The 27,313-nt window shown below is 38.9% G+C and overlaps 1 protein-coding gene and 82 non-coding genes across 83 annotated transcripts in view; 82 read left to right on the top strand and 1 right to left on the bottom strand.

The window, feature by feature from the left end:
* The window catches only part of fermt3b (FERM domain containing kindlin 3b), a 46,717-nt gene that overhangs the window by 15,146 nt on the left and 4,258 nt on the right, over positions 1-27,313 (bottom strand). The gene's annotated exons all lie outside the window — the stretch shown is intronic.
* Positions 88-159, top strand: trnaw-cca (transfer RNA tryptophan (anticodon CCA)). Its single transcript has one exon. It is a non-coding gene; the product is annotated as a tRNA-Trp (tRNA).
* trnaw-cca (transfer RNA tryptophan (anticodon CCA)) lies at positions 405-476 on the top strand. The gene has a single exon. It is a non-coding gene; the product is annotated as a tRNA-Trp (tRNA).
* On the top strand, positions 733-804 carry trnaw-cca (transfer RNA tryptophan (anticodon CCA)). Its single transcript has one exon. It is a non-coding gene; the product is annotated as a tRNA-Trp (tRNA).
* Positions 1,050-1,121, top strand: trnaw-cca (transfer RNA tryptophan (anticodon CCA)). Its single transcript has one exon. It is a non-coding gene; the product is annotated as a tRNA-Trp (tRNA).
* Positions 1,383-1,454, top strand: trnaw-cca (transfer RNA tryptophan (anticodon CCA)). Its single transcript has one exon. It is a non-coding gene; the product is annotated as a tRNA-Trp (tRNA).
* trnaw-cca (transfer RNA tryptophan (anticodon CCA)) lies at positions 1,710-1,781 on the top strand. The gene has a single exon. It is a non-coding gene; the product is annotated as a tRNA-Trp (tRNA).
* On the top strand, positions 2,027-2,098 carry trnaw-cca (transfer RNA tryptophan (anticodon CCA)). Its single transcript has one exon. It is a non-coding gene; the product is annotated as a tRNA-Trp (tRNA).
* On the top strand, positions 2,359-2,430 carry trnaw-cca (transfer RNA tryptophan (anticodon CCA)). The gene has a single exon. It is a non-coding gene; the product is annotated as a tRNA-Trp (tRNA).
* trnaw-cca (transfer RNA tryptophan (anticodon CCA)) lies at positions 2,686-2,757 on the top strand. Its single transcript has one exon. It is a non-coding gene; the product is annotated as a tRNA-Trp (tRNA).
* trnaw-cca (transfer RNA tryptophan (anticodon CCA)) lies at positions 3,003-3,074 on the top strand. The gene has a single exon. It is a non-coding gene; the product is annotated as a tRNA-Trp (tRNA).
* trnaw-cca (transfer RNA tryptophan (anticodon CCA)) lies at positions 3,336-3,407 on the top strand. The gene has a single exon. It is a non-coding gene; the product is annotated as a tRNA-Trp (tRNA).
* trnaw-cca (transfer RNA tryptophan (anticodon CCA)) lies at positions 3,663-3,734 on the top strand. Its single transcript has one exon. It is a non-coding gene; the product is annotated as a tRNA-Trp (tRNA).
* On the top strand, positions 3,979-4,050 carry trnaw-cca (transfer RNA tryptophan (anticodon CCA)). The gene has a single exon. It is a non-coding gene; the product is annotated as a tRNA-Trp (tRNA).
* On the top strand, positions 4,312-4,383 carry trnaw-cca (transfer RNA tryptophan (anticodon CCA)). The gene has a single exon. It is a non-coding gene; the product is annotated as a tRNA-Trp (tRNA).
* On the top strand, positions 4,639-4,710 carry trnaw-cca (transfer RNA tryptophan (anticodon CCA)). The gene has a single exon. It is a non-coding gene; the product is annotated as a tRNA-Trp (tRNA).
* trnaw-cca (transfer RNA tryptophan (anticodon CCA)) lies at positions 4,954-5,025 on the top strand. Its single transcript has one exon. It is a non-coding gene; the product is annotated as a tRNA-Trp (tRNA).
* Positions 5,613-5,684, top strand: trnaw-cca (transfer RNA tryptophan (anticodon CCA)). The gene has a single exon. It is a non-coding gene; the product is annotated as a tRNA-Trp (tRNA).
* Positions 5,930-6,001, top strand: trnaw-cca (transfer RNA tryptophan (anticodon CCA)). The gene has a single exon. It is a non-coding gene; the product is annotated as a tRNA-Trp (tRNA).
* Positions 6,263-6,334, top strand: trnaw-cca (transfer RNA tryptophan (anticodon CCA)). The gene has a single exon. It is a non-coding gene; the product is annotated as a tRNA-Trp (tRNA).
* trnaw-cca (transfer RNA tryptophan (anticodon CCA)) lies at positions 6,590-6,661 on the top strand. Its single transcript has one exon. It is a non-coding gene; the product is annotated as a tRNA-Trp (tRNA).
* On the top strand, positions 6,907-6,978 carry trnaw-cca (transfer RNA tryptophan (anticodon CCA)). The gene has a single exon. It is a non-coding gene; the product is annotated as a tRNA-Trp (tRNA).
* trnaw-cca (transfer RNA tryptophan (anticodon CCA)) lies at positions 7,240-7,311 on the top strand. The gene has a single exon. It is a non-coding gene; the product is annotated as a tRNA-Trp (tRNA).
* trnaw-cca (transfer RNA tryptophan (anticodon CCA)) lies at positions 7,567-7,638 on the top strand. Its single transcript has one exon. It is a non-coding gene; the product is annotated as a tRNA-Trp (tRNA).
* Positions 7,884-7,955, top strand: trnaw-cca (transfer RNA tryptophan (anticodon CCA)). The gene has a single exon. It is a non-coding gene; the product is annotated as a tRNA-Trp (tRNA).
* Positions 8,213-8,284, top strand: trnaw-cca (transfer RNA tryptophan (anticodon CCA)). The gene has a single exon. It is a non-coding gene; the product is annotated as a tRNA-Trp (tRNA).
* On the top strand, positions 8,528-8,599 carry trnaw-cca (transfer RNA tryptophan (anticodon CCA)). Its single transcript has one exon. It is a non-coding gene; the product is annotated as a tRNA-Trp (tRNA).
* On the top strand, positions 8,842-8,913 carry trnaw-cca (transfer RNA tryptophan (anticodon CCA)). The gene has a single exon. It is a non-coding gene; the product is annotated as a tRNA-Trp (tRNA).
* trnaw-cca (transfer RNA tryptophan (anticodon CCA)) lies at positions 9,175-9,246 on the top strand. The gene has a single exon. It is a non-coding gene; the product is annotated as a tRNA-Trp (tRNA).
* On the top strand, positions 9,491-9,562 carry trnaw-cca (transfer RNA tryptophan (anticodon CCA)). The gene has a single exon. It is a non-coding gene; the product is annotated as a tRNA-Trp (tRNA).
* On the top strand, positions 9,822-9,893 carry trnaw-cca (transfer RNA tryptophan (anticodon CCA)). Its single transcript has one exon. It is a non-coding gene; the product is annotated as a tRNA-Trp (tRNA).
* Positions 10,150-10,221, top strand: trnaw-cca (transfer RNA tryptophan (anticodon CCA)). Its single transcript has one exon. It is a non-coding gene; the product is annotated as a tRNA-Trp (tRNA).
* trnaw-cca (transfer RNA tryptophan (anticodon CCA)) lies at positions 10,467-10,538 on the top strand. The gene has a single exon. It is a non-coding gene; the product is annotated as a tRNA-Trp (tRNA).
* Positions 10,784-10,855, top strand: trnaw-cca (transfer RNA tryptophan (anticodon CCA)). Its single transcript has one exon. It is a non-coding gene; the product is annotated as a tRNA-Trp (tRNA).
* Positions 11,115-11,186, top strand: trnaw-cca (transfer RNA tryptophan (anticodon CCA)). The gene has a single exon. It is a non-coding gene; the product is annotated as a tRNA-Trp (tRNA).
* Positions 11,443-11,514, top strand: trnaw-cca (transfer RNA tryptophan (anticodon CCA)). Its single transcript has one exon. It is a non-coding gene; the product is annotated as a tRNA-Trp (tRNA).
* Positions 11,776-11,847, top strand: trnaw-cca (transfer RNA tryptophan (anticodon CCA)). Its single transcript has one exon. It is a non-coding gene; the product is annotated as a tRNA-Trp (tRNA).
* On the top strand, positions 12,103-12,174 carry trnaw-cca (transfer RNA tryptophan (anticodon CCA)). Its single transcript has one exon. It is a non-coding gene; the product is annotated as a tRNA-Trp (tRNA).
* trnaw-cca (transfer RNA tryptophan (anticodon CCA)) lies at positions 12,420-12,491 on the top strand. Its single transcript has one exon. It is a non-coding gene; the product is annotated as a tRNA-Trp (tRNA).
* On the top strand, positions 12,751-12,821 carry trnaw-cca (transfer RNA tryptophan (anticodon CCA)). Its single transcript has one exon. It is a non-coding gene; the product is annotated as a tRNA-Trp (tRNA).
* Positions 13,067-13,138, top strand: trnaw-cca (transfer RNA tryptophan (anticodon CCA)). Its single transcript has one exon. It is a non-coding gene; the product is annotated as a tRNA-Trp (tRNA).
* Positions 13,402-13,473, top strand: trnaw-cca (transfer RNA tryptophan (anticodon CCA)). Its single transcript has one exon. It is a non-coding gene; the product is annotated as a tRNA-Trp (tRNA).
* Positions 13,729-13,800, top strand: trnaw-cca (transfer RNA tryptophan (anticodon CCA)). Its single transcript has one exon. It is a non-coding gene; the product is annotated as a tRNA-Trp (tRNA).
* On the top strand, positions 14,046-14,117 carry trnaw-cca (transfer RNA tryptophan (anticodon CCA)). The gene has a single exon. It is a non-coding gene; the product is annotated as a tRNA-Trp (tRNA).
* trnaw-cca (transfer RNA tryptophan (anticodon CCA)) lies at positions 14,379-14,450 on the top strand. Its single transcript has one exon. It is a non-coding gene; the product is annotated as a tRNA-Trp (tRNA).
* Positions 14,706-14,777, top strand: trnaw-cca (transfer RNA tryptophan (anticodon CCA)). The gene has a single exon. It is a non-coding gene; the product is annotated as a tRNA-Trp (tRNA).
* On the top strand, positions 15,023-15,094 carry trnaw-cca (transfer RNA tryptophan (anticodon CCA)). Its single transcript has one exon. It is a non-coding gene; the product is annotated as a tRNA-Trp (tRNA).
* trnaw-cca (transfer RNA tryptophan (anticodon CCA)) lies at positions 15,355-15,426 on the top strand. Its single transcript has one exon. It is a non-coding gene; the product is annotated as a tRNA-Trp (tRNA).
* On the top strand, positions 15,685-15,756 carry trnaw-cca (transfer RNA tryptophan (anticodon CCA)). The gene has a single exon. It is a non-coding gene; the product is annotated as a tRNA-Trp (tRNA).
* On the top strand, positions 16,014-16,085 carry trnaw-cca (transfer RNA tryptophan (anticodon CCA)). The gene has a single exon. It is a non-coding gene; the product is annotated as a tRNA-Trp (tRNA).
* trnaw-cca (transfer RNA tryptophan (anticodon CCA)) lies at positions 16,332-16,403 on the top strand. The gene has a single exon. It is a non-coding gene; the product is annotated as a tRNA-Trp (tRNA).
* trnaw-cca (transfer RNA tryptophan (anticodon CCA)) lies at positions 16,665-16,736 on the top strand. Its single transcript has one exon. It is a non-coding gene; the product is annotated as a tRNA-Trp (tRNA).
* Positions 16,982-17,053, top strand: trnaw-cca (transfer RNA tryptophan (anticodon CCA)). Its single transcript has one exon. It is a non-coding gene; the product is annotated as a tRNA-Trp (tRNA).
* Positions 17,315-17,386, top strand: trnaw-cca (transfer RNA tryptophan (anticodon CCA)). The gene has a single exon. It is a non-coding gene; the product is annotated as a tRNA-Trp (tRNA).
* Positions 17,643-17,714, top strand: trnaw-cca (transfer RNA tryptophan (anticodon CCA)). Its single transcript has one exon. It is a non-coding gene; the product is annotated as a tRNA-Trp (tRNA).
* On the top strand, positions 18,359-18,430 carry trnaw-cca (transfer RNA tryptophan (anticodon CCA)). Its single transcript has one exon. It is a non-coding gene; the product is annotated as a tRNA-Trp (tRNA).
* On the top strand, positions 18,676-18,747 carry trnaw-cca (transfer RNA tryptophan (anticodon CCA)). The gene has a single exon. It is a non-coding gene; the product is annotated as a tRNA-Trp (tRNA).
* On the top strand, positions 19,009-19,080 carry trnaw-cca (transfer RNA tryptophan (anticodon CCA)). The gene has a single exon. It is a non-coding gene; the product is annotated as a tRNA-Trp (tRNA).
* Positions 19,338-19,409, top strand: trnaw-cca (transfer RNA tryptophan (anticodon CCA)). The gene has a single exon. It is a non-coding gene; the product is annotated as a tRNA-Trp (tRNA).
* On the top strand, positions 19,655-19,726 carry trnaw-cca (transfer RNA tryptophan (anticodon CCA)). The gene has a single exon. It is a non-coding gene; the product is annotated as a tRNA-Trp (tRNA).
* trnaw-cca (transfer RNA tryptophan (anticodon CCA)) lies at positions 19,988-20,059 on the top strand. Its single transcript has one exon. It is a non-coding gene; the product is annotated as a tRNA-Trp (tRNA).
* Positions 20,304-20,375, top strand: trnaw-cca (transfer RNA tryptophan (anticodon CCA)). The gene has a single exon. It is a non-coding gene; the product is annotated as a tRNA-Trp (tRNA).
* trnaw-cca (transfer RNA tryptophan (anticodon CCA)) lies at positions 20,637-20,708 on the top strand. The gene has a single exon. It is a non-coding gene; the product is annotated as a tRNA-Trp (tRNA).
* On the top strand, positions 20,954-21,025 carry trnaw-cca (transfer RNA tryptophan (anticodon CCA)). Its single transcript has one exon. It is a non-coding gene; the product is annotated as a tRNA-Trp (tRNA).
* trnaw-cca (transfer RNA tryptophan (anticodon CCA)) lies at positions 21,287-21,358 on the top strand. Its single transcript has one exon. It is a non-coding gene; the product is annotated as a tRNA-Trp (tRNA).
* On the top strand, positions 21,605-21,676 carry trnaw-cca (transfer RNA tryptophan (anticodon CCA)). The gene has a single exon. It is a non-coding gene; the product is annotated as a tRNA-Trp (tRNA).
* On the top strand, positions 21,937-22,008 carry trnaw-cca (transfer RNA tryptophan (anticodon CCA)). Its single transcript has one exon. It is a non-coding gene; the product is annotated as a tRNA-Trp (tRNA).
* trnaw-cca (transfer RNA tryptophan (anticodon CCA)) lies at positions 22,255-22,326 on the top strand. Its single transcript has one exon. It is a non-coding gene; the product is annotated as a tRNA-Trp (tRNA).
* Positions 22,588-22,659, top strand: trnaw-cca (transfer RNA tryptophan (anticodon CCA)). Its single transcript has one exon. It is a non-coding gene; the product is annotated as a tRNA-Trp (tRNA).
* trnaw-cca (transfer RNA tryptophan (anticodon CCA)) lies at positions 22,906-22,977 on the top strand. The gene has a single exon. It is a non-coding gene; the product is annotated as a tRNA-Trp (tRNA).
* Positions 23,239-23,310, top strand: trnaw-cca (transfer RNA tryptophan (anticodon CCA)). The gene has a single exon. It is a non-coding gene; the product is annotated as a tRNA-Trp (tRNA).
* trnaw-cca (transfer RNA tryptophan (anticodon CCA)) lies at positions 23,557-23,628 on the top strand. Its single transcript has one exon. It is a non-coding gene; the product is annotated as a tRNA-Trp (tRNA).
* Positions 23,890-23,961, top strand: trnaw-cca (transfer RNA tryptophan (anticodon CCA)). Its single transcript has one exon. It is a non-coding gene; the product is annotated as a tRNA-Trp (tRNA).
* Positions 24,208-24,279, top strand: trnaw-cca (transfer RNA tryptophan (anticodon CCA)). Its single transcript has one exon. It is a non-coding gene; the product is annotated as a tRNA-Trp (tRNA).
* trnaw-cca (transfer RNA tryptophan (anticodon CCA)) lies at positions 24,541-24,612 on the top strand. Its single transcript has one exon. It is a non-coding gene; the product is annotated as a tRNA-Trp (tRNA).
* trnaw-cca (transfer RNA tryptophan (anticodon CCA)) lies at positions 24,859-24,930 on the top strand. Its single transcript has one exon. It is a non-coding gene; the product is annotated as a tRNA-Trp (tRNA).
* trnaw-cca (transfer RNA tryptophan (anticodon CCA)) lies at positions 25,192-25,263 on the top strand. Its single transcript has one exon. It is a non-coding gene; the product is annotated as a tRNA-Trp (tRNA).
* Positions 25,510-25,581, top strand: trnaw-cca (transfer RNA tryptophan (anticodon CCA)). Its single transcript has one exon. It is a non-coding gene; the product is annotated as a tRNA-Trp (tRNA).
* On the top strand, positions 25,843-25,913 carry trnaw-cca (transfer RNA tryptophan (anticodon CCA)). The gene has a single exon. It is a non-coding gene; the product is annotated as a tRNA-Trp (tRNA).
* Positions 26,160-26,231, top strand: trnaw-cca (transfer RNA tryptophan (anticodon CCA)). Its single transcript has one exon. It is a non-coding gene; the product is annotated as a tRNA-Trp (tRNA).
* Positions 26,479-26,550, top strand: trnaw-cca (transfer RNA tryptophan (anticodon CCA)). The gene has a single exon. It is a non-coding gene; the product is annotated as a tRNA-Trp (tRNA).
* Positions 26,797-26,868, top strand: trnaw-cca (transfer RNA tryptophan (anticodon CCA)). The gene has a single exon. It is a non-coding gene; the product is annotated as a tRNA-Trp (tRNA).
* On the top strand, positions 27,130-27,201 carry trnaw-cca (transfer RNA tryptophan (anticodon CCA)). Its single transcript has one exon. It is a non-coding gene; the product is annotated as a tRNA-Trp (tRNA).

Genomic DNA, 27,313 nt, shown 5'->3' with positions numbered 1-27,313 from the left:
AGTACTTAAAAATGACTACAATTCCTTTTTTATATTTATCAGTGTCCTGCCTCCAACCTTGACATTTTTGGGATGTAGGATTTCTAAGACTCTGTGGCGCAACGGTAGCGCGTCTGACTCCAGATCAGAAGGTTGCGTGTTCAAATCACGTCAGGGTCAGTATTTGGGATCTGAGTATCTGATTTACAGATGGTGGTCAGGATAGTGTCTTTCAACAAAGTTTGGAGAATCCTTCACCTCAAGAACTGTAAAATGGCCTTTCATTTACTTGATAATCAAATGATTGGAGTAACAATAAACACAAATTTATAGTTGCAAGTACTTAAAAATGACTACAATTTTTTTTTTATATTTATCAGTGTCCTGCCTCCAACCTTGACATTTTTGGGATGTAGGATTTGTAAGACTCTGTGGCGCAACGGTAGCGCGTCTGACTCCAGATCAGAAGGTTGCGTGTTCAAATCACGTCAGGGTCAGTATTTGGGATCTGAGTATCTGATTTACAGATGGTGGTCAGGATAGTGTCTTTCAACAAAGTTTGGAGAATCCTTCACCTCAAGAACTGTAAAATGGCCTCTGATATGCTAGATAATGAAATGATTGCACCAACAATAAACACAAATTTATATTTGCAAGAACTCAAAAATGGACATTAAACTGACAACAAATTTTTTAAACTATTTATCGGTGTCCGGCCTCTTGCCTTGAATTTTTGGGATGTAGGATTTGTAAGACTCTGTGGCGCAACGGTAGCGCGTCTGACTCCAGATCAGAAGGTTGCGTGTTCAAATCACGTCAGGGTCAGTATTTGGGATCTGAGTATCTGATTTACAGATGGTGGTCAGGATAGTGTCTTTCAACAAAGTTTGGAGAATCCTTCACCTCAAGAACTGTAAAATGGCCTTTCATTTACTTGATAATCAAATCATTGGAGTAACAATAAACACAAATTTATAGTTGCAAGTACTTAAAAATGACTACAATTCCTTTTTTATATTTATCAGTGTCCTGCCTCCAACCTTGACATTTTTGGGATGTAGGATTTCTAAGACTCTGTGGCGCAACGGTAGCGCGTCTGACTCCAGATCAGAAGGTTGCGTGTTCAAATCACGTCAGGGTCAGTATTTGGGATCTGAGTATCTGATTTACATATGATGGTCATTCAGGATAGTGTTTTTCATCAAAGTCTGGAGATTCCCTCACCTCAAAAACTGTGAAATGGCCTCTGTTTTACTAGATAATGAAATGATTGGACTAACAATAAACACAAATTTATATTTGGAAGAACTCAAAAATGGACATTAAACAGACGACAATTTTTTTTTCATATTCATCAGCGTCCGGCCTCTTGCCATTAATTCCTTGGGATGTAGGATTTGTAAGACTCTGTGGCGCAACGGTAGCGCGTCTGACTCCAGATCAGAAGGGTGCGTGTTCAAATCACGTCAGGGTCAGTATTTGGGATCTGAGTATCTGATTTACAGATGGTGGTCAGGTTTGTCTTTCAACAAAGTTTGGAGAATCCTTCACCTCAAGAACTGTAAAATGGCCTCTGATATGCTAGATAATGAAATGATTGTACCAACAATAAACACAAATTTATAGTTGCAAGAACTCAAAAATGGACATTAAACTGACAACAAATTTTTTAAACTATTTATCGGTGTCCGGCCTCTTGCCTTGACTTTTTTGGGATGTAGTATTTGTAAGACTCTGTGGCGCAACGGTAGCGCGTCTGACTCCAGATCAGAAGGTTGCGTGTTCAAATCACGTCAGGGTCAGTATTTGGGATCTGAGTATCTGATTTACAGATGGTGGTCAGGATAGTGTCTTTCAACAAAGTTTGGAGAATCCTTCACCTCAAGAACTGTAAAATGGCCTTTCATTTACTTGATGATCAAATCATTGGAGTAACAATAAACACAAATTTATAGTTGCAAGTACTTAAAAATGACTACAATTCCTTTTTTATATTTATCAGTGTCCTGCCTCCAACCTTGACATTTTTGGGATGTAGGATTTCTAAGACTCTGTGGCGCAACGGTAGCGCGTCTGACTCCAGATCAGAAGGTTGCGTGTTCAAATCACGTCAGGGTCAGTATTTGGGATCTGAGTATCTGATTTACATATGATGGTCATTCAGGATAGTGTTTTTCATCAAAGTCTGGAGATTCCCTCACCTCAAAAACTGTGAAATGGCCTCTGTTTTACTAGATAATGAAATGATTGGACTAACAATAAACACAAATTTATATTTGGAAGAACTCAAAAATGGACATTAAACAGACGACAATTTTTTTTTCATATTCACAGCGTCCGGCCTCTTGCCATTAATTCCTTGGGATGTAGGATTTGTAAGACTCTGTGGCGCAACGGTAGCGCGTCTGACTCCAGATCAGAAGGGTGCGTGTTCAAATCACGTCAGGGTCAGTATTTGGGATCTGAGTATCTGATTTACAGATGGTGGTCAGGTTTGTCTTTCAACAAAGTTTGGAGAATCCTTCACCTCAAGAACTGTAAAATGGCCTCTGATATGCTAGATAATGAAATGATTGTACCAACAATAAACACAAATTTATAGTTGCAAGAACTCAAAAATGGACATTAAACTGACAACAAATTTTTTAAACTATTTATCGGTGTCCGGCCTCTTGCCTTGACTTTTTTGGGATGTAGGATTTGTAAGACTCTGTGGCGCAACGGTAGCGCGTCTGACTCCAGATCAGAAGGTTGCGTGTTCAAATCACGTCAGGGTCAGTATTTGGGATCTGAGTATCTGATTTACAGATGGTGGTCAGGATAGTGTCTTTCAACAAAGTTTGGAGAATCCTTCACCTCAAGAACTGTAAAATGGCCTTTCATTTACTTGATGATCAAATCATTGGAGTAACAATAAACACAAATTTATAGTTGCAAGTACTTAAAAATGACTACAATTCCTTTTTTATATTTATCAGTGTCCTGCCTCCAACCTTGACATTTTTGGGATGTAGGATTTCTAAGACTCTGTGGCGCAACGGTAGCGCGTCTGACTCCAGATCAGAAGGTTGCGTGTTCAAATCACGTCAGGGTCAGTATTTGGGATCTGAGTATCTGATTTACATATGATGGTCATTCAGGATAGTGTTTTTCATCAAAGTCTGGAGATTCCCTCACCTCAAAAACTGTGAAATGGCCTCTGTTTTACTAGATAATGAAATGATTGGACTAACAATAAACACAAATTTATATTTGGAAGAACTCAAAAATGGACATTAAACAGACGACAATTTTTTTTTCATATTCATCAGCGTCCGGCCTCTTGCCATTAATTCCTTGGGATGTAGGATTTGTAAGACTCTGTGGCGCAACGGTAGCGCGTCTGACTCCAGATCAGAAGGGTGCGTGTTCAAATCACGTCAGGGTCAGTATTTGGGATCTGAGTATCTGATTTACAGATGGTGGTCAGGTTTGTCTTTCAACAAAGTTTGGAGAATCCTTCACCTCAAGAACTGTAAAATGGCCTCTGATATGCTAGATAATGAAATGATTGTACCAACAATAAACACAAATTTATAGTTGCAAGAACTCAAAAATGGACATTAAACTGACAACAAATTTTTTAAACTATTTATCGGTGTCCGGCCTCTTGCCTTGACTTTTTTGGGATGTAGGATTTGTAAGACTCTGTGGCGCAACGGTAGCGCGTCTGACTCCAGATCAGAAGGTTGCGTGTTCAAATCACGTCAGGGTCAGTATTTGGGATCTGAGTATCTGATTTACAGATGGTGGTCAGGATAGTGTCTTTCAACAAAGTTTGGAGAATCCTCACCTCAAGAACTGTAAAATGGCCTTTCATTTACTTGATGATCAAATCATTGGAGTAACAATAAACACAAATTTATAGTTGCAAGTACTTAAAAATGACTACAATTCCTTTTTTATATTTATCAGTGTCCTGCCTCCAACCTTGACATTTTTGGGATGTAGGATTTCTAAGACTCTGTGGCGCAACGGTAGCGCGTCTGACTCCAGATCAGAAGGTTGCGTGTTCAAATCACGTCAGGGTCAGTATTTGGGATCTGAGTATCTGATTTACATATGATGGTCATTCAGGATAGTGTTTTTCATCAAAGTCTGGAGATTCCCTCACCTCAAAAACTGTGAAATGGCCTCTGTTTTACTAGATAATGAAATGATTGGACTAACAATAAACACAAATTTATATTTGGAAGAACTCAAAAATGGACATTAAACAGACGACAATTTTTTTTTCATATTCATCAGCGTCCGGCCTCTTGCCATTAATTCCTTGGGATGTAGGATTTGTAAGACTCTGTGGCGCAACGGTAGCGCGTCTGACTCCAGATCAGAAGGGTGCGTGTTCAAATCACGTCAGGGTCAGTATTTGGGATCTGAGTATCTGATTTACAGATGGTGGTCAGGTTTGTCTTTCAACAAAGTTTGGAGAATCCTTCACCTCAAGAACTGTAAAATGGCCTCTGATATGCTAGATAATGAAATGATTGTACCAACAATAAACACAAATTTATAGTTGCAAGAACTCAAAAATGGACATTAAACTGACAACAAATTTTTTAAACTATTTATCGGTGTCCGGCCTCTTGCCTTGACTTTTTTGGGATGTAGGATTTGTAAGACTCTGTGGCGCAACGGTAGCGCGTCTGACTCCAGATCAGAAGGTTGCGTGTTCAAATCACGTCAGGGTCAGTATTTGGGATCTGAGTATCTGATTTACAGATGGTGGTCAGGATAGTGTCTTTCAACAAAGTTTGGAGAATCCTTCACCTCAAGAACTGTAAAATGGCCTCATTTACTTGATGATCAAATCATTGGAGTAACAATAAACACAAATTTATAGTTGCAAGTACTTAAAAATGACTACAATTCCTTTTTTATATTTATCAGTGTCCTGCCTCCAACCTTGACATTTTTGGGATGTAGGATTTCTAAGACTCTGTGGCGCAACGGTAGCGCGTCTGACTCCAGATCAGAAGGTTGCGTGTTCAAATCACGTCAGGGTCAGTATTTGGGATCTGAGTATCTGATTTACATATGATGGTCATTCAGGATAGTGTTTTTCATCAAAGTCTGGAGATTCCCTCACCTCAAAAACTGTGAAATGGCCTCTGTTTTACTAGATAATGAAATGATTGGACTAACAATAAACACAAATTTATATTTGGAAGAACTCAAAAATGGACATTAAACAGACGACAATTTTTTTTTTCATATTCATCAGTGTCCAGCCTCTTGCCATTAATTCCTTGGGGTGTAGGATTTGTAAGACTCTGTGGCGCAACGGTAGCGTCTGACTCCAGATCAGAAGGGTGCGTGTTCAAATCACGTCAGGGTCAGTATTTGGGATCTGAGTATCTGATTTACAGATGGTGGTCAGGTTTGTCTTTCAACAAAGTTTGGAGAATCCTTCACCTCAAGAACTGTAAAATGGCCTCTGATATGCTAGATAATGAAATGATTGTACCAACAATAAACACAAATTTATAGTTGCAAGAACTCAAAAATGGACATTAAACTGACAACAAATTTTTTAAACTATTTATCGGTGTCCGGCCTCTTGCCTTGACTTTTTTGGGATGTAGGATTTGTAAGACTCTGTGGCGCAACGGTAGCGCGTCTGACTCCAGATCAGAAGGTTGCGTGTTCAAATCACGTCAGGGTCAGTATTTGGGATCTGAGTATCTGATTTACAGATGGTGGTCAGGATAGTGTCTTTCAACAAAGTTTGGAGAATCCTTCACCTCAAGAACTGTAAAATGGCCTTTCATTTACTTGATGATCAAATCATTGGAGTAACAATAAACACAAATTTATAGTTGCAAGTACTTAAAAATGACTACAATTCCTTTTTTATATTTATCAGTGTCCTGCCTCCAACCTTGACATTTTTGGGATGTAGGATTTCTAAGACTCTGTGGCGCAACGGTAGCGCGTCTGACTCCAGATCAGAAGGTTGCGTGTTCAAATCACGTCAGGGTCAGTATTTGGGATCTGAGTATCTGATTTACATATGATGGTCATTCAGGATAGTGTTTTTCATCAAAGTCTGGAGATTCCCTCACCTCAAAAACTGTGAAATGGCCTCTGTTTTACTAGATAATGAAATGATTGGACTAACAATAAACACAAATTTATATTTGGAAGAACTCAAAAATGGACATTAAACAGACGACAATTTTTTTTTCATATTCATCAGCGTCCGGCCTCTTGCCATTAATTCCTTGGGATGTAGGATTTGTAAGACTCTGTGGCGCAACGGTAGCGCGTCTGACTCCAGATCAGAAGGGTGCGTGTTCAAATCACGTCAGGGTCAGTATTTGGGATCTGAGTATCTGATTTACAGATGGTGGTCAGGTTTGTCTTTCAACAAAGTTTGGAGAATCCTTCACCTCAAGAACTGTAAAATGGCCTCTGATATGCTAGATAATGAAATGATTGTACCAACAATAAACACAAATTTATAGTTGCAAGAACTCAAAAATGGACATTAAACTGACAACAAATTTTTTAAACTATTTATCGGTGTCCGGCCTCTTGCCTTGACTTTTTTGGGTTGTAGTATTTGTAAGACTCTGTGGCGCAACGGTAGCGCGTCTGACTCCAGATCAGAAGGTTGCGTGTTCAAATCACGTCAGGGTCAGTATTTGGGATCTGAGTATCTGATTTACAGATGGTGGTCAGGATAGTGTCTTTCAACAAAGTTTGGAGAATCCTTCACCTCAAGAACTGTAAAATGGCCTTTCATTTACTTGATGATCAAATCATTGGAGTAACAATAAACACAAATTTATAGTTGCAAGTACTTAAAAATGACTACAATTCCTTTTTTATATTTATCAGTGTCCTGCCTCCAACCTTGACATTTTTGGGATGTAGGATTTCTAAGACTCTGTGGCGCAACGGTAGCGCGTCTGACTCCAGATCAGAAGGTTGCGTGTTCAAATCACGTCAGGGTCAGTATTTGGGATCTGAGTATCTGATTTACATATGATGGTCATTCAGGATAGTGTTTTTCATCAAAGTCTGGAGATTCCCTCACCTCAAAAACTGTGAAATGGCCTCTGTTTTACTAGATAATGAAATGATTGGACTAACAATAAACACAAATTTATATTTGGAAGAACTCAAAAATGGACATTAAACAGACGACAATTTTTTTTTCATATTCATCAGCGTCCGGCCTCTTGCCATTAATTCCTTGGGATGTAGGATTTGTAAGACTCTGTGGCGCAACGGTAGCGCGTCTGACTCCAGATCAGAAGGGTGCGTGTTCAAATCACGTCAGGGTCAGTATTTGGGATCTGAGTATCTGATTTACAGATGGTGGTCAGGTTTGTCTTTCAACAAAGTTTGGAGAATCCTTCACCTCAAGAACTGTAAAATGGCCTCTGATATGCTAGATAATGAAATGATTGTACCAACAATAAACACAAATTTATAGTTGCAAGAACTCAAAAATGGACATTAAACTGACAACAAATTTTTTAAACTATTTATCGGTGTCCGGCCTCTTGCCTTGACTTTTTTGGGATGTAGGATTTGTAAGACTCTGTGGCGCAACGGTAGCGCGTCTGACTCCAGATCAGAAGGTTGCGTGTTCAAATCACGTCAGGGTCAGTATTTGGGATCTGAGTATCTGATTTACAGATGGTGGTCAGGATAGTGTCTTTCAACAAAGTTTGGAGAATCCTTCACCTCAAGAACTGTAAAATGGCCTTTCATTTACTTGATGATCAAATCATTGGAGTAACAATAAACACAAATTTATAGTTGCAAGTACTTAAAAATGACTACAATTCCTTTTTTATATTTATCAGTGTCCTGCCTCCAACCTTGACATTTTTGGGATGTAGGATTTCTAAGACTCTGTGGCGCAACGGTAGCGCGTCTGACTCCAGATCAGAAGGTTGCGTGTTCAAATCACGTCAGGGTCAGTATTTGGGATCTGAGTATCTGATTTACAGATGATGGTCATTCAGGATAGTGTTTTCAACAAAGTTTGGAGAATCCTTCACCTCAAGAACTGTAAAATGGCCTCTCATTTACTAGATAATGAAATGATTGGAGTAACAATAAACACAAATTTATAGTTGCAAGAACTCAAAAATGACATTAAACAGACAACAAATTTTTTTATATTTATCAGTGTCCTGCCTCTTGCCTTGACATTTTTGGGATGTAGGATTTGTAAGACTCTGTGGCGCAACGGTAGCGCGTCTGACTCCAGATCAGAAGGTTGCGTGTTCAAATCACGTCAGGGTCAGTATTTGGGATCTGAGTATCTGATTTACAGATGGTTCAGGATTGTCTTTCAACAAAGTTTGGAGAATCCTTCACCTCAAGAACTGTAAAATGGCCTTTGATTTACTAGATAATGGTAACAATAAACACAAATTTATAGTTGCAAGAACTCAAAAATGGACATTAAACTGACAACAATTTTTTTTTAAATATTTATCAGTGTCCGGCCTCTTGCCTTGACTTTTTTGGGATGTAGGATTTGTAAGACTCTGTGGCGCAACGGTAGCGCGTCTGACTCCAGATCAGAAGGTTGCGTGTTCAAATCACGTCAGGGTCAGTATTTGGGATCTGAGTATCTGATTTACAGATGGTGGTCAGGTTTGTCTTTCAACAAAGTTTGGAGAATCCTTCACCTCAAGAACTGTAAAATGGCCTTTCATTTACTTGATGATCAAATCATTGGAGTAACAATAAACACAAATTTATAGTTGCAAGTACTTAAAAATGACTACAATTCCTTTTTTATATTTATCAGTGTCCTGCCTCCAACCTTGCATTTTTGGGATGTAGGATTTCTAAGACTCTGTGGCGCAACGGTAGCGCGTCTGACTCCAGATCAGAAGGTTGCGTGTTCAAATCACGTCAGGGTCAGTATTTGGGATCTGAGTATCTGATTTACATATGATGGTCATTCAGGATAGTGTTTTTCATCAAAGTCTGGAGATTCCCTCACCTCAAAAACTGTGAAATGGCCTCTGTTTTACTAGATAATGAAATGATTGGACTAACAATAAACACAAATTTATATTTGGAAGAACTCAAAAATGGACATTAAACAGACGACAATCTTTTTTTCATATTCATCAGCGTCCGGCCTCTTGCCATTAATTCCTTGGGATGTAGGATTTGTAAGACTCTGTGGCGCAACGGTAGCGCGTCTGACTCCAGATCAGAAGGTTGCGTGTTCAAATCACGTCAGGGTCAGTATTTGGGATCTGAGTATCTGATTTACAGATGGTGGTCAGGATAGTGTCTTTCAACAAAGTTTGGAGAATCTTCACCTCAAGAACTGTAAAATGGCCTTTCATTTACTTGATGATCAAATCATTGGAGTAACAATAAACACAAATTTATAGTTGCAAGTACTTAAAAATGACTACAATTCCTTTTTTATATTTATCAGTGTCCTGCCTCCAACCTTGACATTTTTGGGATGTAGGATTTCTAAGACTCTGTGGCGCAACGGTAGCGCGTCTGACTCCAGATCAGAAGGTTGCGTGTTCAAATCACGTCAGGGTCAGTATTTGGGATCTGAGTATCTGATTTACATATGATGGTCATTCAGGATAGTGTTTTTCATCAAAGTCTGGAGATTCCCTCACCTCAAAAACTGTGAAATGGCCTCTGTTTTACTAGATAATGAAATGATTGGACTAACAATAAACACAAATTTATATTTGGAAGAACTCAAAAATGGACATTAAACAGACGACAATTTTTTTCATATTCATCAGTGTCCAGCCTCTTGCCATTAATTCCTTGGGGTGTAGGATTTGTAAGACTCTGTGGCGCAACGGTAGCGCGTCTGACTCCAGATCAGAAGGGTGCGTGTTCAAATCACGTCAGGGTCAGTATTTGGGATCCCCAGTATCTGATTTACAGATGGTGGTCAGGTTTGTCTTTCAACAAAGTTTGGAGAATCCTTCACCTCAAGAACTGTAAAATGGCCTCTGATATGCTAGATAATGAAATGATTGTACCAACAATAAACACAAATTTATAGTTGCAAGAACTCAAAAATGGACATTAAACTGACAACAAATTTTTTAAACTATTTATCGGTGTCCGGCCTCTTGCCTTGACTTTTTTGGGATGTAGGATTTGTAAGACTCTGTGGCGCAACGGTAGCGCGTCTGACTCCAGATCAGAAGGTTGCGTGTTCAAATCACGTCAGGGTCAGTATTTGGGATCTGAGTATCTGATTTACAGATGGTGGTCAGGATAGTGTCTTTCAACAAAGTTTGGAGAATCCTTCACCTCAAGAACTGTAAAATGGCCTTTCATTTACTTGATGATCAAATGATTGGAGTAACAATAAACACAAATTTATAGTTGCAAGTACTTAAAAATGACTACAATTCCTTTTTTATATTTATCAGTGTCCTGCCTCCAACCTTGACATTTTTGGGATGTAGGATTTGTAAGACTCTGTGGCGCAACGGTAGCGCGTCTGACTCCAGATCAGAAGGTTGCGTGTTCAAATCACGTCAGGGTCAGTATTTGGGATCTGAGTATCTGATTTACAGATGGTGGTCAGGATAGTGTCTTTCAACAAAGTTTGGAGAATCCTTCACCTCAAGAACTGTAAAATGGCCTTTCATTTACTTGATGATCAAATCATTGGAGTAACAATAAACACAAATTTATAGTTGCAAGTACTTAAAAATGACTACAATTCCTTTTTTATATTTATCAGTGTCCTGCCTCCAACCTTGACATTTTTGGGATGTAGGATTTCTAAGACTCTGTGGCGCAACGGTAGCGCGTCTGACTCCAGATCAGAAGGTTGCGTGTTCAAATCACGTCAGGGTCAGTATTTGGGATCTGAGTATCTGATTTACATATGATGGTCATTCAGGATAGTGTTTTTCATCAAAGTCTGGAGATTCCCTCACCTCAAAAACTGTCAAATGGCCTCTGTTTTATTAGATAATGAAATGATTGGACTAACAATAAACACAAATTTATATTTGGAAGAACTCAAAAATGGACATTAAACAGACGACAATTTTTTTTCATATTCATCAGTGTCCGGCCTCTTGCCATTAATTTTTGGGATGTAGGATTTGTAAGACTCTGTGGCGCAACGGTAGCGCGTCTGACTCCAGATCAGAAGGGTGCGTGTTCAAATCACGTCAGGGTCAGTATTTGGGATCTGAGTATCTGATTTACAGATGGTGGTCAGGATAGTGTCTTTCAACAAAGTTTGGAGAATCCTTCACCTCAAGAACTGTAAAATGGCCTCTGATATGCTAGATAATAAATGATTGGAGTAACAATAAACACAAATTTATAGTTGCAAGAACTCAAAAATGGACATTAAACTGACAACAAATTTTTTAAACTATTTATCGGTGTCCGGCCTCTTGCCTTGACTTTTTTGGGATGTAGGATTTGTAAGACTCTGTGGCGCAACGGTAGCGCGTCTGACTCCAGATCAGAAGGTTGCGTGTTCAAATCACGTCAGGGTCAGTATTTGGGATCTGAGTATCTGATTTACAGATGGTGGTCATTCAGGATAGTGTTTTTCAACAAAGTTTGGAGATTCCTTCACCTCAAAAACTGTGAAATGGCCTCTGTTTTACTAGATAATGAAATGATTGGACTAACAATAAACACAAATTTATATTTGCAAGAACTCAAAAATGGACATTAAACAGACAACAATCTTTTTTTCATATTCATCAGCGTCCGGCCTCTTGCCATGAATTTTTTGGGATGTAGGATTTGTAAGACTCTGTGGCGCAACGGTAGCGCGTCTGACTCCAGATCAGAAGGTTGCGTGTTCAAATCACGTCAGGGTCAGTATTTGGGATCTGAGTATCTGATTTACAGATGGTGGTCAGGTTTGTCTTTCAACAAAGTTTGGAGAATCCTTCACCTCAAGAACTGTAAAATGGCCTCTGATATACTAGATAATGAAATGATTGTACCAACAATAAACACAAATTTATAGTTGCAAGAACTCAAAAATGGACATTAAACTGACAACAAATTTTTTAAACTATTTATCGGTGTCCGGCCTCTTGCCTTGACTTTTTTGGGATGTAGGATTTGTAAGACTCTGTGGCGCAACGGTAGCGCGTCTGACTCCAGATCAGAAGGTTGCGTGTTCAAATCACGTCAGGGTCAGTATTTGGGATCTGAGTATCTGATTTACAGATGGTGGTCAGGATAGTGTCTTTCAACAAAGTTTGGAGAATCCTTCACCTCAAGAACTGTAAAATGGCCTTTCATTTACTTGATGATCAAATCATTGGAGTAACAATAAACACAAATTTATAGTTGCAAGTACTTAAAAATGACTACAATTCCTTTTTTATATTTATCAGTGTCCTGCCTCCAACCTTGACATTTTTGGGATGTAGGATTTCTAAGACTCTGTGGCGCAACGGTAGCGCGTCTGACTCCAGATCAGAAGGTTGCGTGTTCAAATCACGTCAGGGTCAGTATTTGGGATCTGAGTATCTGATTTACATATGATGGTCATTCAGGATAGTGTTTTTCATCAAAGTCTGGAGATTCCCTCACCTCAAAAACTGTGAAATGGCCTCTGTTTTACTAGATAATGAAATGATTGGACTAACAATAAACACAAATTTATATTTGGAAGAACTCAAAAATGGACATTAAACAGACAACAAATTTTTTTTCATTTATTCATGTCCGGCCTCTTGCCATTACTTTTTTGGGATGTAGGATTTGTAAGACTCTGTGGCGCAACGGTAGCGCGTCTGACTCCAGATCAGAAGGGTGCGTGTCAAATCACGTCAGGGTCAGTATTTGGGATCTGAGTATCTGATTTACAGATGGTGGTCAGGATAGTGTCTTTCAACAAAGTTTGGAGAATCCTTCACCTCAAGAACTGTAAAATGGCCTTTCATTTACTTGATGATCAAATCATTGGAGTAACAATAAACACAAATTTATAGTTGCAAGTACTTAAAAATGACTACAATTCCTTTTTTATATTTATCAGTGTCCTGCCTCCAACCTTGACATTTTTGGGATGTAGGATTTCTAAGACTCTGTGGCGCAACGGTAGCGCGTCTGACTCCAGATCAGAAGGTTGCGTGTTCAAATCACGTCAGGGTCAGTATTTGGGATCTGAGTATCTGATTTACATATGATGGTCATTCAGGATAGTGTTTTTCATCAAAGTCTGGAGATTCCCTCACCTCAAAAACTGTGAAATGGCCTCTGTTTTACTAGATAATGAAATGATTGGACTAACAATAAACACAAATTTATATTTGGAAGAACTCAAAAATGGACATTAAACAGACGACAATTTTTTTTTTTCATATTCATCAGCGTCCGGCCTCTTGCCATTAATTCCTTGGGATGTAGGATTTGTAAGACTCTGTGGCGCAACGGTAGCGCGTCTGACTCCAGATCAGAAGGGTGCGTGTTCAAATCACGTCAGGGTCAGTATTTGGGATCTGAGTATCTGATTTACAGATGGTGGTCAGGTTTGTCTTTCAACAAAGTTTGGAGAATCCTTCACCTCAAGAACTGTAAAATGGCCTCTGATATGCTAGATAATGAAATGATTGTACCAACAATAAACACAAATTTATAGTTGCAAGAACTCAAAAATGGACATTAAACTGACAACAAATTTTTTAAACTATTTATCGGTGTCCGGCCTCTTGCCTTGACTTTTTTGGGATGTAGGATTTGTAAGACTCTGTGGCGCAACGGTAGCGCGTCTGACTCCAGATCAGAAGGTTGCGTGTTCAAATCACGTCAGGGTCAGTATTTGGGATCTGAGTATCTGATTTACAGATGGTGGTCAGGATAGTGTCTTTCAACAAAGTTTGGAGAATCCTTCACCTCAAGAACTGTAAAATGGCCTTTCATTTACTTGATGATCAAATCATTGGAGTAACAATAAACACAAATTTATAGTTGCAAGTACTTAAAAATGACTACAATTCCTTTTTTATATTTATCAGTGTCCTGCCTCCAACCTTGACATTTTTGGGATGTAGGATTTCTAAGACTCTGTGGCGCAACGGTAGCGCGTCTGACTCCAGATCAGAAGGTTGCGTGTTCAAATCACGTCAGGGTCAGTATTTGGGATCTGAGTATCTGATTTACATATGATGGTCATTCAGGATAGTGTTTTTCATCAAAGTCTGGAGATTCCCTCACCTCAAAAACTGTGAAATGGCCTCTGTTTTACTAGATAATGAAATGATTGGACTAACAATAAACACAAATTTATATTTGGAAGAACTCAAAAATGGACATTAAACAGACGACAATTTTTTTTTCATATTCATCAGCGTCCGGCCTCTTGCCATTAATTCCTTGGGATGTAGGATTTGTAAGACTCTGTGGCGCAACGGTAGCGCGTCTGACTCCAGATCAGAAGGGTGCGTGTTCAAATCACGTCAGGGTCAGTATTTGGGATCTGAGTATCTGATTTACAGATGGTGGTCAGGTTTGTCTTTCAACAAAGTTTGGAGAATCCTTCACCTCAAGAACTGTAAAATGGCCTCTGATATGCTAGATAATGAAATGATTGTACCAACAATAAACACAAATTTATAGTTGCAAGAACTCAAAAATGGACATTAAACTGACAACAAATTTTTTAAACTATTTATCGGTGTCCGGCCTCTTGCCTTGACTTTTTTGGGATGTAGGATTTGTAAGACTCTGTGGCGCAACGGTAGCGCGTCTGACTCCAGATCAGAAGGTTGCGTGTTCAAATCACGTCAGGGTCAGTATTTGGGATCTGAGTATCTGATTTACAGATGGTGGTCAGGATAGTGTCTTTCAACAAAGTTTGGAGAATCCTTCACCTCAAGAACTGTAAAATGGCCTTTCATTTACTTGATAATCAAATGATTGGAGTAACAATAAACACAAATTTATAGTTGCAAGTACTTAAAAATGACTACAATTCCTTTTTTATATTTATCAGTGTCCTGCCTCCAACCTTGACATTTTTGGGATGTAGGATTTCTAAGACTCTGTGGCGCAACGGTAGCGCGTCTGACTCCAGATCAGAAGGTTGCGTGTTCAAATCACGTCAGGGTCAGTATTTGGGATCTGAGTATCTGATTTACATATGATGGTCATTCAGGATAGTGTTTTTCATCAAAGTCTGGAGATTCCCTCACCTCAAAAACTGTGAAATGGCCTCTGTTTTACTAGATAATGAAATGATTGGACTAACAATAAACACAAATTTATATTTGGAAGAACTCAAAAATGGACATTAAACAGACGACAATTTTTTTAAACTATTTATCGGTGTCCGGCCTCTTGCCTTGAATTTTTGGGATGTAGGATTTGTAAGACTCTGTGGCGCAACGGTAGCGCGTCTGACTCCAGATCAGAAGGTTGCGTGTTCAAATCACGTCAGGGTCAATATTTGGGATCTGAGTATCTGATTTACAGATGGTGGTCAGGATAGTGTCTTTCAACAAAGTTTGGAGAATCCTTCACCTCAAGAACTGTAAAATGGCCTCTGATATACTAGATAATGAAATGATTGTACCAACAATAAACACAAATTTATAGTTGCAAGAACTCAAAAATGGACATTAAACTGACAACAATTTTTTTTTAAATATTTATCAGTGTCCGGCCTCTTGCCTTGAATTTTTTGGGATGTAGGATTTGTAAGACTCTGTGGCGCAACGGTAGCGCGTCTGACTCCAGATCAGAAGGTTGCGTGTTCAAATCACGTCAGGGTCAGTATTTGGGATCTGAGTATCTGATTTACAGATGGTGGTCAGGATAGTGTCTTTCAACAAAGTTTGGAGAATCCTTCACCTCAAGAACTGTAAAATGGCCTCTGATATGCTAGATAATGAAATGATTGTACCAACAATAAACACAAATTTATAGTTGCAAGAACTCAAAAATGGACATTAAACTGACAACAAATTTTTTAAACTATTTATCGGTGTCCGGCCTCTTGCCTTGACTTTTTTGGGATGTAGGATTTGTAAGACTCTGTGGCGCAACGGTAGCGCGTCTGACTCCAGATCAGAAGGTTGCGTGTTCAAATCACGTCAGGGTCAATATTTGGGATCCCCAGTATCTGATTTACAGATGGTGGTCAGGATAGTGTCTTTCAACAAAGTTTGGAGAATCCTTCACCTCAAGAACTGTAAAATGGCCTTTCATTTACTTGATGATCAAATCATTGGAGTAACAATAAACACAAATTTATAGTTGCAAGTACTTAAAAATGACTACAATTCCTTTTTTATATTTATCAGTGTCCTGCCTCCAACCTTGACATTTTTGGGATGTAGGATTTCTAAGACTCTGTGGCGCAACGGTAGCGCGTCTGACTCCAGATCAGAAGGTTGCGTGTTCAAATCACGTCAGGGTCAGTATTTGGGATCTGAGTATCTGATTTACATATGATGGTCATTCAGGATAGTGTTTTTCATCAAAGTCTGGAGATTCCCTCACCTCAAAAACTGTGAAATGGCCTCTGTTTTACTAGATAATGAAATGATTGGACTAACAATAAACACAAATTTATAGTTGCAAGAACTCAAAAATGGACATTAAACAGACGACAATTTTTTTAAACTATTTATCGGTGTCCGGCCTCTTGCCTTGACTTTTTTGGGATGTAGGATTTGTAAGACTCTGTGGCGCAACGGTAGCGCGTCTGACTCCAGATCAGAAGGGTGCGTGTTCAAATCACGTCAGGGTCAATATTTGGGATCTGAGTATCTGATTTACAGATGGTGGTCAGGATAGTGTCTTTCAACAAAGTTTGGAGAATCCTTCACCTCAAGAACTGTAAAATGGCCTTTCATTTACTTGATGATCAAATCATTGGAGTAACAATAAACACAAATTTATAGTTGCAAGTACTTAAAAATGACTACAATTCCTTTTTTATATTTATCAGTGTCCTGCCTCCAACCTTGACATTTTTGGGATGTAGGATTTCTAAGACTCTGTGGCGCAACGGTAGCGCGTCTGACTCCAGATCAGAAGGGTGCGTGTTCAAATCACGTCAGGGTCAGTATTTGGGATCTGAGTATCTGATTTACATATGATGGTCATTCAGGATAGTGTTTTTCATCAAAGTCTGGAGATTCCCTCACCTCAAAAACTGTGAAATGTCCTGTGTTTTACTAGATAATGAAATGATTGGACTAACAATAAACACAAATTTATATTTGGAAGAACTCAAAAATGGACATTAAACAGACGACAATTTTTTTTTCATATTCATCAGTGTCCAGCCTCTTGCCATTAATTCCTTGGGATGTAGGATTTGTAAGACTCTGTGGCGCAACGGTAGCGCGTCTGACTCCAGATCAGAAGGTTGCGTGTTCAAATCACGTCAGGGTCAGTATTTGGGATCTGAGTATCTGATTTACAGATGGTGGTCAGGTTTGTCTTTCAACAAAGTTTGGAGAATCCTTCACCTCAAGAACTGTAAAATGGCCTCTGATATGCTAGATAATGAAATGATTGTACCAACAATAAACACAAATTTATAGTTGCAAGAACTCAAAAATGGACATTAAACAGACGACAATTTTTTTTAAACTATTTATCGGTGTCCGGCCTCTTGCCTTGACTTTTTTGGGATGTAGGATTTGTAAGACTCTGTGGCGCAACGGTAGCGCGTCTGACTCCAGATCAGAAGGTTGCGTGTTCAAATCACGTCAGGGTCAATATTTGGGATCCCCAGTATCTGATTTACAGATGGTGGTCAGGATAGTGTCTTTCAACAAAGTTTGGAGAATCCTTCACCTCAAGAACTGTAAAATGGCCTTTCATTTACTTGATAATCAAATGATTGGAGTAACAATAAACACAAATTTATAGTTGCAAGTACTTAAAAATGACTACAATTCCTTTTTTATATTTATCAGTGTCCTGCCTCCAACCTTGACATTTTTGGGATGTAGGATTTCTAAGACTCTGTGGCGCAACGGTAGCGCGTCTGACTCCAGATCAGAAGGTTGCGGTTCAAATTCAGGGTCAGTATTTGGGTGTATCTGATTTACATATGATGGTCATTCAGGATAGTGTTTTTCATCAAAGTCTGGGTCTGTGAAAGTTTTATTTGGGATCTGAGTATCTGATTTACAGATGGTGGTCAGGTTTGTCTTTCAACAAAGTTTGAGAATCCTTCACCTGAGAACTGTAAAATGGCCTCTGATATGCTAGATAATGAAATGATTGTACCAACAATAAACACAAATTTATAGTTGCAAGAACTCAAAAATGGACATTAAACTGACAACAAATTTTTTAAACTATTTATCGGTGTCCGGCCTCTTGCCTTGACTTTTTTGGGATGTAGGATTTGTAAGACTCTGTGGCGCAACGGTAGCGCGTCTGACTCCAGATCAGAAGGTTGCGTGTTCAAATCACGTCAGGGTCAGTATTTGGGATCTGAGTATCTGATTTACAGATGGTGGTCAGGATAGTGTCTTTCAACAAAGTTTGGAGAATCCTTCACCTCAAGAACTGTAAAATGGCCTTTCATTTACTTGATGATCAAATCATTGGAGTAACAATAAACACAAATTTATAGTTGCAAGTACTTAAAAATGACTACAATTCCTTTTTTATATTTATCAGTGTCCTGCCTCCAACCTTGACATTTTTGGGATGTAGGATTTCTAAGACTCTGTGGCGCAACGGTAGCGCGTCTGACTCCAGATCAGAAGGTTGCGTGTTCAAATCACGTCAGGGTCAGTATTTGGGATCTGAGTATCTGATTTACATATGATGGTCATTCAGGATAGTGTTTTTCATCAAAGTCTGGAGATTCCCTCACCTCAAAAACTGTGAAATGGCCTCTGTTTTACTAGATAATGAAATGATTGGACTAACAATAAACACAAATTTATAGTTGCAAGAACTCAAAAATGGACATTAAACTGACAACAAATTTTTTAAACTATTTATCGGTGTCCGGCCTCTTGCCTTGACTTTTTTGGGATGTAGGATTTGTAAGACTCTGTGGCGCAACGGTAGCGCGTCTGACTCCAGATCAGAAGGGTGCGTGTTCAAATCACGTCAGGGTCAGTATTTGGGATCTGAGTATCTGATTTACAGATGGTGGTCAGGATAGTGTCTTTCAACAAAGTTTGGAGAATCCTTCACCTCAAGAACTGTAAAATGGCCTCTGATATGCTAGATAATGAAATGATTGTACCAACAATAAACACAAATTTATAGTTGCAAGAACTCAAAAATGGACATTAAACTGACAACAAATTTTTTAAACTATTTATCGGTGTCCGGCCTCTTGCCTTGACTTTTTTGGGATGTAGGATTTGTAAGACTCTGTGGCGCAACGGTAGCGCGTCTGACTCCAGATCAGAAGGTTGCGTGTTCAAATCACGTCAGGGTCAGTATTTGGGATCTGAGTATCTGATTTACAGATGGTGGTCAGGATAGTGTCTTTCAACAAAGTTTGGAGAATCCTTCACCTCAAGAACTGTAAAATGGCCTTTCATTTACTTGATGATCAAATCATTGGAGTAACAATAAACACAAATTTATAGTTGCAAGTACTTAAAAATGACTACAATTCCTTTTTTATATTTATCAGTGTCCTGCCTCCAACCTTGACATTTTTGGGATGTAGGATTTCTAAGACTCTGTGGCGCAACGGTAGCGCGTCTGACTCCAGATCAGAAGGTTGCGTGTTCAAATCACGTCAGGGTCAGTATTTGGGATCTGAGTATCTGATTTACATATGATGGTCATTCAGGATAGTGTTTTTCATCAAAGTCTGGAGATTCCCTCACCTCAAAAACTGTGAAATGGCCTCTGTTTTACTAGATAATGAAATGATTGGACTAACAATAAACACAAATTTATAGTTGCAAGAACTCAAAAATGGACATTAAACTGACAACAAATTTTTTAAACTATTTATCGGTGTCCGGCCTCTTGCCTTGACTTTTTTGGGATGTAGGATTTGTAAGACTCTGTGGCGCAACGGTAGCGCGTCTGACTCCAGATCAGAAGGGTGCGTGTTCAAATCACGTCAGGGTCAATATTTGGGATCCAGTATCTGATTTACAGATGGTGGTCAGGATAGTGTCTTTCAACAAAGTTTGGAGAATCCTTCACCTCAAGAACTGTAAAATGGCCTTTCATTTACTTGATGATCAAATCATTGGAGTAACAATAAACACAAATTTATAGTTGCAAGTACTTAAAAATGACTACAATTCCTTTTTTATATTTATCAGTGTCCTGCCTCCAACCTTGACATTTTTGGGATGTAGGATTTCTAAGACTCTGTGGCGCAACGGTAGCGCGTCTGACTCCAGATCAGAAGGTTGCGTGTTCAAATCACGTCAGGGTCAGTATTTGGGATCTGAGTATCTGATTTACATATGATGGTCATTCAGGATAGTGTTTTTCATCAAAGTCTGGAGATTCCCTCACCTCAAAAACTGTGAAATGGCCTCTGTTTTACTAGATAATGAAATGATTGGACTAACAATAAACACAAATTTATAGTTGCAAGAACTCAAAAATGGACATTAAACTGACAACAAATTTTTTAAACTATTTATCGGTGTCCGGCCTCTTGCCTTGACTTTTTTGGGATGTAGGATTTGTAAGACTCTGTGGCGCAACGGTAGCGCGTCTGACTCCAGATCAGAAGGTTGCGTGTTCAAATCACGTCAGGGTCAGTATTTGGGATCTGAGTATCTGATTTACAGATGGTGGTCAGGATAGTGTCTTTCAACAAAGTTTGGAGAATCCTTCACCTCAAGAACTGTAAAATGGCCTTTCATTTACTTGATGATCAAATCATTGGAGTAACAATAAACACAAATTTATAGTTGCAAGTACTTAAAAATGACTACAATTCCTTTTTTATATTTATCAGTGTCCTGCCTCCAACCTTGACATTTTTGGGATGTAGGATTTCTAAGACTCTGTGGCGCAACGGTAGCGCGTCTGACTCCAGATCAGAAGGTTGCGTGTTCAAATCACGTCAGGGTCAGTATTTGGGATCTGAGTATCTGATTTACATATGATGGTCATTCAGGATAGTGTTTTTCATCAAAGTCTGGAGATTCCCTCACCTCAAAAACTGTGAAATGGCCTCTGTTTTACTAGATAATGAAATGATTGGACTAACAATAAACACAAATTTATAGTTGCAAGAACTCAAAAATGGACATTAAACTGACAACAAATTTTTTAAACTATTTATCGGTGTCCGGCCTCTTGCCTTGACTTTTTTGGGATGTAGGATTTGTAAGACTCTGTGGCGCAACGGTAGCGCGTCTGACTCCAGATCAGAAGGTTGCGTGTTCAAATCACGTCAGGGTCAATATTTGGGATCCCCAGTATCTGATTTACAGATGGTGGTCAGGATAGTGTCTTTCAACAAAGTTTGGAGAATCCTTCACCTCAAGAACTGTAAAATGGCCTTTCATTTACTTGATGATCAAATCATTGGAGTAACAATAAACACAAATTTATAGTTGCAAGTACTTAAAAATGACTACAATTCCTTTTTTATATTTATCAGTGTCCTGCCTCCAACCTTGACATTTTTGGGATGTAGGATTTCTAAGACTCTGTGGCGCAACGGTAGCGCGTCTGACTCCAGATCAGAAGGTTGCGTGTTCAAATCACGTCAGGGTCAGTATTTGGGATCTGAGTATCTGATTTACATATGATGGTCATTCAGGATAGTGTTTTTCATCAAAGTCTGGAGATTCCTCACCTCAAAAACTGTGAAATGGCCTCTGTTTTACTAGATAATGAAATGATTGGACTAACAATAAACACAAATTTATAGTTGCAAGAACTCAAAAATGGACATTAAACTGACAACAAATTTTTTAAACTATTTATCGGTGTCCGGCCTCTTGCCTTGACTTTTTTGGGATGTAGGATTTGTAAGACTCTGTGGCGCAACGGTAGCGCGTCTGACTCCAGATCAGAAGGTTGCGTGTTCAAATCACGTCAGGGTCAATATTTGGGATCCCCAGTATCTGATTTACAGATGGTGGTCAGGATAGTGTCTTTCAACAAAGTTTGGAGAATCCTTCACCTCAAGAACTGTAAAATGGCCTTTCATTTACTTGATGATCAAATCATTGGAGTAACAATAAACACAAATTTATAGTTGCAAGTACTTAAAAATGACTACAATTCCTTTTTTATATTTATCAGTGTCCTGCCTCCAACCTTGACATTTTTGGGATGTAGGATTTCTAAGACTCTGTGGCGCAACGGTAGCGCGTCTGACTCCAGATCAGAAGGTTGCGTGTTCAAATCACGTCAGGGTCAGTATTTGGGATCTGAGTATCTGATTTACATATGATGGTCATTCAGGATAGTGTTTTTCATCAAAGTCTGGAGATTCCCTCACCTCAAAAACTGTGAAATGGCCTCTGTTTTACTAGATAATGAAATGATTGGACTAACAATAAACACAAATTTATAGTTGCAAGAACTCAAAAATGGACATTAAACTGACAACAAATTTTTTAAACTATTTATCGGTGTCCGGCCTCTTGCCTTGACTTTTTTGGGATGTAGGATTTGTAAGACTCTGTGGCGCAACGGTAGCGCGTCTGACTCCAGATCAGAAGGGTGCGTGTTCAAATCACGTCAGGGTCAATATTTGGGATCCCCAGTATCTGATTTACAGATGGTGGTCAGGATAGTGTCTTTCAACAAAGTTTGGAGAATCCTTCACCTCAAGAACTGTAAAATGGCCTTTCATTTACTTGATGATCAAATCATTGGAGTAACAATAAACACAAATTTATAGTTGCAAGTACTTAAAAATGACTACAATTCCTTTTTTATATTTATCAGTGTCCTGCCTCCAACCTTGACATTTTTGGGATGTAGGATTTCTAAGACTCTGTGGCGCAACGGTAGCGCGTCTGACTCCAGATCAGAAGGTTGCGTGTTCAAATCACGTCAGGGTCAGTATTTGGGATCTGAGTATCTGATTTACATATGATGGTCATTCAGGATAGTGTTTTTCATCAAAGTCTGGAGATTCCCTCACCTCAAAAACTGTGAAATGGCCTCTGTTTTACTAGATAATGAAATGATTGGACTAACAATAAACACAAATTTATAGTTGCAAGAACTCAAAAATGGACATTAAACTGACAACAAATTTTTTAAACTATTTATCGGTGTCCGGCCTCTTGCCTTGACTTTTTTGGGATGTAGGATTTGTAAGACTCTGTGGCGCAACGGTAGCGCGTCTGACTCCAGATCAGAAGGTTGCGTGTTCAAATCACGTCAGGGTCAATATTTGGGATCCCCAGTATCTGATTTACAGATGGTGGTCAGGATAGTGTCTTTCAACAAAGTTTGGAGAATCCTTCACCTCAAGAACTGTAAAATGGCCTTTCATTTACTTGATGATCAAATCATTGGAGTAACAATAAACACAAATTTATAGTTGCAAGTACTTAAAAATGACTACAATTCCTTTTTTATATTTATCAGTGTCCTGCCTCCAACCTTGACATTTTTGGGATGTAGGATTTCTAAGACTCTGTGGCGCAACGGTAGCGCGTCTGACTCCAGATCAGAAGGTTGCGTGTTCAAATCACGTCAGGGTCAGTATTTGGGATCTGAGTATCTGATTTACATATGATGGTCATTCAGGATAGTGTTTTTCATCAAAGTCTGGAGATTCCCTCACCTCAAAAACTGTGAAATGGCCTCTGTTTTACTAGATAATGAAATGATTGGACTAACAATAAACACAAATTTATAGTTGCAAGAACTCAAAAATGGACATTAAACTGACAACAAATTTTTTAAACTATTTATCGGTGTCCGGCCTCTTGCCTTGACTTTTTTGGGATGTAGGATTTGTAAGACTCTGTGGCGCAACGGTAGCGCGTCTGACTCCAGATCAGAAGGGTGCGTGTTCAAATCACGTCAGGGTCAATATTTGGGATCCCCAGTATCTGATTTACAGATGGTGGTCAGGATAGTGTCTTTCAACAAAGTTTGGAGAATCCTTCACCTCAAGAACTGTAAAATGGCCTTTCATTTACTTGATGATCAAATCATTGGAGTAACAATAAACACAAATTTATAGTTGCAAGTACTTAAAAATGACTACAATTCCTTTTTTATATTTATCAGTGTCCTGCCTCCAACCTTGACATTTTTGGGATGTAGGATTTCTAAGACTCTGTGGCGCAACGGTAGCGCGTCTGACTCCAGATCAGAAGGTTGCGTGTTCAAATCACGTCAGGGTCAGTATTTGGGATCTGAGTATCTGATTTACATATGATGGTCATTCAGGATAGTGTTTTTCATCAAAGTCTGGAGATTCCCTCACCTCAAAAACTGTGAAATGGCCTCTGTTTTACTAGATAATGAAATGATTGGACTAACAATAAACACAAATTTATAGTTGCAAGAACTCAAAAATGGACATTAAACTGACAACAAATTTTTTAAACTATTTATCGGTGTCCGGCCTCTTGCCTTGACTTTTTTGGGATGTAGGATTTGTAAGACTCTGTGGCGCAACGGTAGCGCGTCTGACTCCAGATCAGAAGGGTGCGTGTTCAAATCACGTCAGGGTCAATATTTGGGATCCCCAGTATCTGATTTACAGATGGTGGTCAGGATAGTGTCTTTCAACAAAGTTTGGAGAATCCTTCACCTCAAGAACTGTAAAATGGCCTTTCATTTACTTGATGATCAAATCATTGGAGTAACAATAAACACAAATTTATAGTTGCAAGTACTTAAAAATGACTACAATTCCTTTTTTATATTTATCAGTGTCCTGCCTCCAACCTTGACATTTTTGGGATGTAGGATTTCTAAGACTCTGTGGCGCAACGGTAGCGCGTCTGACTCCAGATCAGAAGGTTGCGTGTTCAAATCACGTCAGGGTCAGTATTTGGGATCTGAGTATCTGATTTACATATGATGGTCATTCAGGATAGTGTTTTTCATCAAAGTCTGGAGATTCCCTCACCTCAAAAACTGTGAAATGGCCTCTGTTTTACTAGATAATGAAATGATTGGACTAACAATAAACACAAATTTATAGTTGCAAGAACTCAAAAATGGACATTAAACTGACAACAAATTTTTTAAACTATTTATCGGTGTCCGGCCTCTTGCCTTGACTTTTTTGGGATGTAGGATTTGTAAGACTCTGTGGCGCAACGGTAGCGCGTCTGACTCCAGATCAGAAGGGTGCGTGTTCAAATCACGTCAGGGTCAATATTTGGGATCCCCAGTATCTGATTTACAGATGGTGGTCAGGATAGTGTCTTTCAACAAAGTTTGGAGAATCCTTCACCTCAAGAACTGTAAAATGGCCTTTCATTTACTTGATGATCAAATCATTGGAGTAACAATAAACACAAATTTATAGTTGCAAGTACTTAAAAATGACTACAATTCCTTTTTTATATTTATCAGTGTCCTGCCTCCAACCTTGACATTTTTGGGATGTAGGATTTCTAAGACTCTGTGGCGCAACGGTAGCGCGTCTGACTCCAGATCAGAAGGTTGCGTGTTCAAATCACGTCAGGGTCAGTATTTGGGATCTGAGTATCTGATTTACATATGATGGTCATTCAGGATAGTGTTTTTCATCAAAGTCTGGAGATTCCCTCACCTCAAAAACTGTGAAATGGCCTCTGTTTTACTAGATAATGAAATGATTGGACTAACAATAAACACAAATTTATAGTTGCAAGAACTCAAAAATGGACATTAAACTGACAACAAATTTTTTAAACTATTTATCGGTGTCCGGCCTCTTGCCTTGACTTTTTTGGGATGTAGGATTTGTAAGACTCTGTGGCGCAACGGTACGCGTCTGACTCCAGATCAGAAGGGTGCGTGTTCAAATCACGTCAGGGTCAATATTTGGGATCCCCAGTATCTGATTTACAGATGGTGGTCAGGATAGTGTCTTTCAACAAAGTTTGGAGAATCCTTCACCTCAAGAACTGTAAAATGGCCTTTCATTTACTTGATGATCAAATCATTGGAGTAACAATAAACACAAATTTATAGTTGCAAGTACTTAAAAATGACTACAATTCCTTTTTTATATTTATCAGTGTCCTGCCTCCAACCTTGACATTTTTGGGATGTAGGATTTCTAAGACTCTGTGGCGCAACGGTAGCGCGTCTGACTCCAGATCAGAAGGTTGCGTGTTCAAATCACGTCAGGGTCAGTATTTGGGATCTGAGTATCTGATTTACATATGATGGTCATTCAGGATAGTGTTTTTCATCAAAGTCTGGAGATTCCCTCACCTCAAAAACTGTGAAATGGCCTCTGTTTTACTAGGACTAACAATAAACACAAATTTATAGTTGCAAGAACTCAAAAATGGACATTAAACTGACAACAAATTTTTTAAACTATTTATCGGTGTCCGGCCTCTTGCCTTGAATTTTTTTGGGATGTAGGATTTGTAAGACTCTGTGGCGCAACGGTAGCGCGTCTGACTCCAGATCAGAAGGGTGCGTGTTCAAATCACGTCAGGGTCAATATTTGGGATCCCCAGTATCTGATTTACAGATGGTGGTCAGGATAGTGTCTTTCAACAAAGTTTGGAGAATCCTTCACCTCAAGAACTGTAAAATGGCCTTTCATTTACTTGATGATCAAATCATTGGAGTAACAATAAACACAAATTTATAGTTGCAAGTACTTAAAAATGACTACAATTCCTTTTTTATATTTATCAGTGTCCTGCCTCCAACCTTGACATTTTTGGGATGTAGGATTTCTAAGACTCTGTGGCGCAACGGTAGCGCGTCTGACTCCAGATCAGAAGGTTGCGTGTTCAAATCACGTCAGGGTCAGTATTTGGGATCTGAGTATCTGATTTACATATGATGGTCATTCAGGATAGTGTTTTTCATCAAAGTCTGGAGATTCCCTCACCTCAAAAACTGTGAAATGGCCTCTGTTTTACTAGATAATGAAATGATTGGACTAACAATAAACACAAATTTATAGTTGCAAGAACTCAAAAATGGACATTAAACTGACAACAAATTTTTTAAACTATTTATCGGTGTCCGGCCTCTTGCCTTGACTTTTTTGGGATGTAGGATTTGTAAGACTCTGTGGCGCAACGGTAGCGCGTCTGACTCCAGATCAGAAGGGTGCGTGTTCAAATCACGTCAGGGTCAATATTTGGGATCCCCAGTATCTGATTTATTTATAGTTGCAAGTACTTAAAAATGACTACAATTCTTTTTGGCCCATCAGTATTACTATATATAACACTTGACATTTTTGGGA

This window comes from Anoplopoma fimbria, chromosome 4 (assembly GCF_027596085.1).
Source record: "Anoplopoma fimbria isolate UVic2021 breed Golden Eagle Sablefish chromosome 4, Afim_UVic_2022, whole genome shotgun sequence".
Lineage (NCBI taxonomy): Eukaryota > Metazoa > Chordata > Actinopteri > Perciformes > Anoplopomatidae > Anoplopoma > Anoplopoma fimbria.
This window is presented reverse-complemented; position numbering and strand designations above follow the sequence as displayed.